The following is a 7,695-nucleotide window of genomic DNA, read 5'->3' on the forward strand; positions in this document are numbered from 1 at the left end:
GAATGATTTTTTAAAAGATTTTTATTGGGGAATTGGGGGATGGGAACAGTGCTGGGGAATTGGGGGAAGGGGAACAGACAAGTTTCTGTGATTTTGTTCTTTCACTGGCCCAAGTTGGCACCATCATTGCGCTCTTCCTGGGTGAGGCAGATCAGTCGCCGGCTTCTGGACAGCCACTCACTGCAGCTGCTGGCGACTCACTGCGGCTGCTGGCCGCTCTTGCTGGCTGCTCACTATATACGGTAGCCCATGGCAACCCACTGCCACAGGGGCTGCAACCTACGCCGTTGCAGGCGACTCACGGCAGCCCAGCTCCAGGTTGAGCTGTTGTTCAGCATCTTAGCTGTAGAGGGCAGTGTCACTGGCCCTCATATATGGGATCCAAACTGGGGCCCTATGGTGTCCCAAGCCAGTTCTTAACCATCGCGCCCCTCAGCCGGCCCCATGAATGATTTTTCTAAAACATTGATCTCCTTATGTCAACCCCTAGGTAAAACCCTCATGCATCCCCATCACTTATAGTTATGTTTCCCAAAGTGTAGAGCTCACACAGTGAGTGGCAGATGACATAATTATGGGAGGTTCAAAGACGAAGGGTACAGGGTGTGTGTGTGTGTGTGTGTGTGTGTGTGTGTGTGTGTGTGTGTGTGGCAATTAACAGGAGGTTGCAGAATGAGAAGGTTATTTCTTTTCTGGTTCTCTCCAGCCTTCTGAAGACATCAAGGAGAACGTCTCCATGTGGCCCTGAAATGTCTTTCACACCCTTTTTCACTTGCTAATCTCTTAACAGGGATCAGGACTCTAACCATGCTGCCAGGCACAAGAAATTTAGCCAGAATGTAATAATATTATCTTATTTATTTTACAGTTACCTTCTATCTATGACGTGTGATATTGGTTTTGTAGTTATGGTAACAGTGGTCCATAAAATAAATATATTTGGGAAAAGATATTGCAAATTGTGTAATCATCAAAGGGCTAACGTGCAGAATATATGAAGTACTCCTATTTATCGATAAGAAAAATCAGTAAATATTACAAAATCAATTAGAAAAATTAGCAAAAGACTTCAGCACTTCGTAAAACAGAGGATATATAAGTAGGCAATACACAGATGAAAAGTGCTCAACTACATTAGTCATCAGAAAATGTGAGTTAAAGCCACAATTTGATATCCCTGTATACCCACCAAGACCAAAATGAGAAAGACTTTCAGTATCAAATGTTGGCAAGGATACGGAACAACTGGAGCTCTGAGTCACGGGTGAGGATGTAATTTATAACAACTACTTTGGGGAACTGGCCGTGTCTACTGAAGCTGAGCATATCATCCTACCCCGACCCAGGAATTCAACTCCTGGGTAGAGTTCCAGCAGAGATGAGCCCATGTGTTTACCGAGAGTCGTGCACAGGAACGTTCACGGCAGCTCTCGTCGGGACAGCCCCTGATGAAAAACAATCTGTGTAGCAGCGGTAGAGTGGATACATACATCCTAGTATGTTCACATAGTGGAATACTGTACCAAAGTGAGAACGAATAAATTAAACTATACAAGTATTGAGCCAGACACAGAAAAAGAGCAGTCTTTCTGGTTCCGTTTATACGAAGTTCAAAAGCAAACAAAACTAATCTATGCTGTTACAACTCAGAGAGTGGTTACCTTGTGGGGCTGTGCCTGGGAGGAGGCACAAGGCCGGCCTCTGAGGGGCTCGTCATATTTGGAGTTTTGTTTGTTTGTTTTCAAATGAGTTGGTTTAATTCCAGGGGGTACAAAATTCGGGATAGAACGAAGACTGAAGAACATGCTTTGGCAGGATTCTGGGTTGGGTTTACTCTCACCTCACAGCTAAGGTTGAAATGGCTGAGTGAGAAGAACCAAAGAGGCCAGCCATTGCATCATCATCATCATCATCATCAACATCATCAACATCAACCTTTACAAAAGTTTATTCTTAAATGTACGACAGGCTCCAAGACAACACTTCATTCTAGCTATTGGTGGCAATAGGGAATCCAGGTGTTAAAACAGGAATGGAATTAAGCATCACCATTGCCCCAGGCACAAGGAACAGCTCACTTTTTGCCAGATTTCTTAATTCCACCTGTGGCCAGGGGGCTCTTCCCCACAGCCTTCACTTTTAGATCCTTGAGTTTCTTCTGCTCCTCTTTTCGCTTCTGCTTGAGTGCCTTATCTTACCCATCTCCTTGGCCTGCTTCGTTGGCTGCCTGAGGGGCTTCTTCTTGCCACCTTCACAGCCAGACATGGCACCTGCCCCAGACCCTGCCACCAGAATCCCATACTATTCTGTGTTTGACCTGGGTGGAAAATGACAGTTTGTTACATGAGTGAAAATGAATTGATTTGTGTATTTCTTCATATGTATATTGTTATACATAAAAAAAAATACTTAAATTTAAGTTTTTAAAAAGCGAAACATTTGAAGACAAATATTAAGAAGATGAAAGTCTTGGGGAAAGGGGGGCCTTTGCACAGGAGTCCACCATCCTCCCACAATGCCAGCATTTTGAATAAATCTGGTTTTCTTTCCACCAAAAAAAAAAAAAGAAGAAGAAGAAGATATGAAAGTCTGAGGACATGACAAGTCTCTTGAAGGTGGAGTGAGTGCAAATGGCAGGCGTTCAGGGCACCCTGCCCTCTGGAATCAAGTCCAAATGGCCAGGCCTGGCTCCTCAGATCCTGCATCATGTCATGAGGCAGTTCTGTGTGGTGGTTAGGAGAACAGGGTTTGAATCTGAGCTCTGCCACTGGCTGGGGGACTTGAGACAAGTTACCTAGCCCCGCTGAGCACCAGCTTCTTCATCTATGAATCATCTTAAAGGGCGATAGACTTGACCAGTGGCATGAAGTGGCACAGCGTTGGGCACACAAGGCGGACTTGACAAATGGAGCCACACCCAGCTGCCTGCTGCACCCTGAACAAACCCTGCTGTTTCACACCTTTTTGCAGCCCCAAGTGTCTGTGCATGCTGTTCCCCTGGAATGCCCTTCCACCTGGTGGTCACACTGCCCATCCTTAATACCCAGCTCAAGCACCTCCCCCTATGTAATGCCACGCCCCACATGAGGTTAACCCTGCCCCCAAATGCCGTCCCACCTGAGAATGCATACCGTTTATATGGTTTGCTGTCCCTTTAGTGGTTAGCGCCTGCTTATTGAAAGAATGAACAGCTCTTAGAATGATTCCAATTTCTCCTCAGTTTCCTGGAGGGGTGGGGTAGGGCCTGGTTCATTTTGCGTGTTCATGAGAACATCAGACATGCAGGCCTGTGTTAGGGACCTCATCCACCTCTATGGAGAACTAGGACCACGAGATGTGTTGTGGGTGAGTGGTTATCACCATGACGTCAGCCTCAAAGGTTAGGGATGTCCACAAGCTATCCCAGTTCCCTTTACCACCCTATATGGATAGGTCACCCATGAGAGTGCTTCCAACATCTACTTAACCTCTTGGTAGCTTAAAAGGTTCCCTAAGCCAGGCACTTGTTGTGTGAGACACAGACATTTTGTTTTAAACTTTTACAAGTCCTTGGCAGGCTAGGAAACAGAGTGGGGCAACTTGTTCAGATGTGACTTCACATGTGACCAAGTCCATGGCACCCTTGGTGGTTTGGTAAATCGGGACATGTTCCCTTAGCAAGACAAGTGCTATAGAACCCCATTTGAAACCTCCGCACAAAGATCCAGCACCCACAAGCACGCCACTTCACCCCACCCTCCCGTACCCCATGGTCTCTGGAAATATGTGGGCACTTCCACAGCACTGGGGCCCTGCCCTGCCAGCCCCTCCAACCAGAATATTGCACCTTACCTTTTCAGCCTGTGGGATTCAACCCAAAGGTGCAGTTACCAAGTGCCAGTCCATGCTGGTGGTGATAAGAGATGGAAGACAGGAATCCCGGTCTTCCTATCTCCTAAGTGGAGACAAATACAGATGGAAATTCCCAGTACAGGGTGGTGAGTGTGTGTGCGGGGGGAGGGCACAGGGTCCTGAGGGCAGTCAGAGAAGAAACACCAGGTCTGGGGAGGGGAGGTTAGGGAAGGCTTCCTAGCAGAGGTTAATGTTTTGATGGCTGATCATTTGCTCTCTGTCCCATCCTCAGAATGTAAGCTCCACAGGGGCAGGGACCTCACTTCTTGTCCTCGGCTGTTTTCCCAATGCCTGAATGTCTGGGGTAGTGACGGGCACAGAGTAGGTGTTCAGTTAATACCCATGCTGTTCATCGAGTAATAGCTGAGCTGAGCTGTGAAGAATGACTGGATAGTTGGCCTCTCTGAAGGCATTCTGGGAGGGAGATACTTCGTGGAGAAAGGGCTGGAGGTGGGAAACAGAAGGACACGTGAGGTGAGGGGAATGAGATGACTCTGGGGTGGGCTGGGCAGGGATTGCCAGGGATTAGGCAGGCACAGCAGCAAAGGTCAGCCAGAGGCCTCCCCTCCCTCACCCTTTCCTCCAATGAGGCCCATTGCCCCCTGGCACTTTGTCTACACTTTCTTCATATCCTCAATCTTGCCTCCTATCCCATGAGTTCATACATCAGCACTTACTGAGTATCTACTACATGCCAGGTGTGGTGCTGGACCAAACACCTACAATGTGCTACTCAGGCCAGTCTCCAGAGTGACTTCCCACCGAGTATCACAGCTCATCCTCACAACAATCCTAGAGAAAAGAACACATCCATCTATCTGTCCGTCCGTCCATCCATCCGTCCATCCATCCATCCAGTCATACATTTAACAAATATGTATTGAGTGCTTAGTATGTGCCAGGTGCCAGGGATGTAAAACAAGATGAACAAGCCCCCCTCAACAAACCAACAAGGTAATCTTAGATTATGATAATTTCTATGAAAGACATGACAAACGGTGATGAGACCGGGAGGGACCTGGAATAACTGACGGGCTACACTGGATGTGTGGTAGGGAAGGCTCTCTGCGAAGGTGACATCTGAGAAGTCACCAGCCACGGAAAGAGCACAGCAGGCTAAGTGCGCAGCAAGTGCAAAGGTGCCGGGTGGGACAGCACTCAGGGCATTAAGGGAGCAGAAGGAAGGTGCTCCTCATAGCTGGAGAACTGGAATGTTCAGTGGGGGCGAAGTGGGGAGCGGAAAGAATGAGGTAGAAGAGGAAACCAGCAACCAGGTTATAAAGGACTTGTAGACATTTGGATTAATTCTACAGTGAGATGTGAATGCATTGAAAGGTTTTAAGGACTTGAGCTGATGCGTTCTGATCAATGTTTTAACAAGACCACTGGACCAAGGTAGAGGCAGAGGAGATGGGAGATCTGCCTTGACTTTAGATCTATATATGGGGTCGAATTGTCAGAACCAACTGCAGGAAGCCTTGGTTTCTCTTCCAAACCTGTTTCTCCCCATCTTTCCCCATCTTAGAAAACAGCAACCCCATCCACCCAAATGCCCCAGCCAGAAATGTCTAAGTCCTTCCTGCATCCTTTCTTCCTGTCAACCTGATGATCAGTTCTGTCCGTGTTCACACCAGGAAAATGGAACCGTTTCCAGTCAGGGCCAAGTGCCTATTGGAAGTGAAGTTGCACCCAGGGAGCCTGGCTGTGGGATTGTCTTAGCAGCTTCCTGCTTCTTTGGTGCAGATGGAGAGAGTGGAGAGCTGGCTTCAGCCACAGTGAGGCTTTGCCAGGGAAGGATGACAAGGGGAGCAGGGAACAAGAACTGGGGTTGCTGCAAGAGAATAATCAAACTGGCAGACTATGAACTCCAAGGTGGGAAAGAGAGAAGGGAAAAGTGGGTGGGTGGGGTGGTAGATGAGAAAGTGAGAGAGTCTCTCTGGGTGGGGGATTTTAGAAGAAGCCTGCCTGGGAGAAAGTGAGCTGGAAGGATAAGAGGTGTGGTCAGGGTGGAAATTCAGGGATGAGACTGTCAGCAAAGAGGCCAAGGTCAAGGGTGTAACTGGGAGTGGGCAGCTGGGTGGAGTGACGAAAGTGATGTCTGGAGGCAAGGAGGTGAGGGTGCTGATGGAGCATGTGTTTGATGCTGGAGTCATTGAGAATGAGGCTGGGGTGGACGGCAGGCAATGAGCCCTCCCCAGAATGTGGGGGAGTGGCTGGGAGGTGGCGGCTACCAGCACTGGCAGGGGCATGGATGGCACAGCTGGTTGGTACATGTTCAAAGTAGCCAGGGGGTTAAAGGGAGGAGGAGGGCTGGTTTGGAAGTTGCACAGGGAACAAGGAAGACGGCCCCCTCCACCTCCCAGCCCTGAGGTGCCTCCCTTGAAAGGGCTGCTGGGAAGTCTCCACCAGGGCCAGGATGTGAAGGACACCCTGAGAATTCCGAGGCCCCCAGAAAGCTCTGGAGAGGAGTTGAGAAAGAGGCCTGGACAGGGAGTTGGGCCAAGCTGAGGCCGTACTTGGCAGACTTCCCAACTAGCTGAACTGCAAGAATGGGCCAGCCAGGTAGGACCACTGGGAAAGAGAACCATGTGGAGACCATGGGCTGTGGTGGTAGAGGGCACTGTGGAGGGAGAAAGGGTCCCAAGGAGAGTGAGACGTTAACTAGCTTTTAGCACAGGTTAACTAGCTTTTCTAGAACTGCCTTGAACCCCCAAACTGCCAGAACTGGGGTTTCTAGGCAGTAGCGCTGGTCTTCCTCAGCACACTCCCTCCTTCCCTCACTCTGGAGGGAGGGGTCTCCTCCCAGCCTGGGGCCCCAAGTCTGGGCAGACCCAGGTATAAGTAGGTGAGGGCTGTGGGGAGGGCAGGCCCCCACATCCTCACCCCTGCTCCTTTGCAGATAGTCTCTACGGGCACTAGAGAGGCACTGCCTAAAAGCACAGAAATGCTCTTCAACCATGAGGACGGTTGGTGGGGAGCCACGGGCACTGGTTTAGCCACCAGGCCCTGCCATGGTCTCCTTGCTGTGTTTGCTGTGGAGAAAGCAGCTGTCTCCCAGTATGCCACAGCTACCTTATCCGTGTGCAGGCGGGACCCATTTAACACTACCACTGCCTTCCTCCTGACAGGCTCACGTGGGACTCTGGGAGGGAAGTGAGAAGAAACTGACCCTGTGACCCACCATCTTGGCTGTCACAGAACAGTAATCCTTATGGAGTGATGGAGGGGAGCTGTGGTGTTTCAGGTCAAAGGCTGACCAACTGGGTGACCTCAGAGGAAGCTCTGAGCATCTCAGTCTCCTCATCATCCATTTCCCAGCGCCAGGCAGCAGTGGGCTTAGACCTGGGATGCAGGGGGTGAGGCCTGGTCCCCAAACCCTGGAATGTCACAGACCAACAAGTGTTCAGTGTGCTGGAGCTAGGATTAGGGTACACACGGGGGGCCATAGGAGCCCCAAGAAGGTTTTCATCTGCTTGGAGGGTCAGATACCCATGGAGTTCTCATGGAGCCTGGGCCAGGGGCATCAGAAAGCCTGAATATGTCTTCTAGTCAAAGGGGACTCAACCAGTGGCCTGGAGACAACTGATCATGGAAACAATCCCAGTAACCCTCACTTCAGTGTTAGTGACACATGAGGCATGAGCACTAGTCTATTCTCTCAAGTCACCCACCAGCACCCCTGACAGGTAGGCCCCATCATAGCACCCATCTCACAGAGGGAGGATCAGTGCCTAGTCTGTAACTGGTCTGGCCTCACAGCGATGGACACACCATCCATCCCTCCATTCATTTACTTATTCAGGG

The 7,695-nt window shown here is 49.8% G+C and overlaps 1 pseudogene; it reads right to left on the reverse strand.

Annotated features, from left to right (window-relative positions):
* Positions 1-1,794: 1,794 nt before the first annotated feature.
* The window catches only part of LOC109394974 (translation machinery-associated protein 7 pseudogene), a 13,370-nt pseudogene continuing 7,469 nt past the window's right edge, over positions 1,795-7,695 (reverse strand).

The sequence above is a fragment of the Hipposideros armiger genome, unplaced genomic scaffold, assembly GCF_001890085.2.
Source record: "Hipposideros armiger isolate ML-2016 unplaced genomic scaffold, ASM189008v1 scaffold_447, whole genome shotgun sequence".
Classification (NCBI taxonomy): domain Eukaryota; kingdom Metazoa; phylum Chordata; class Mammalia; order Chiroptera; family Hipposideridae; genus Hipposideros; species Hipposideros armiger.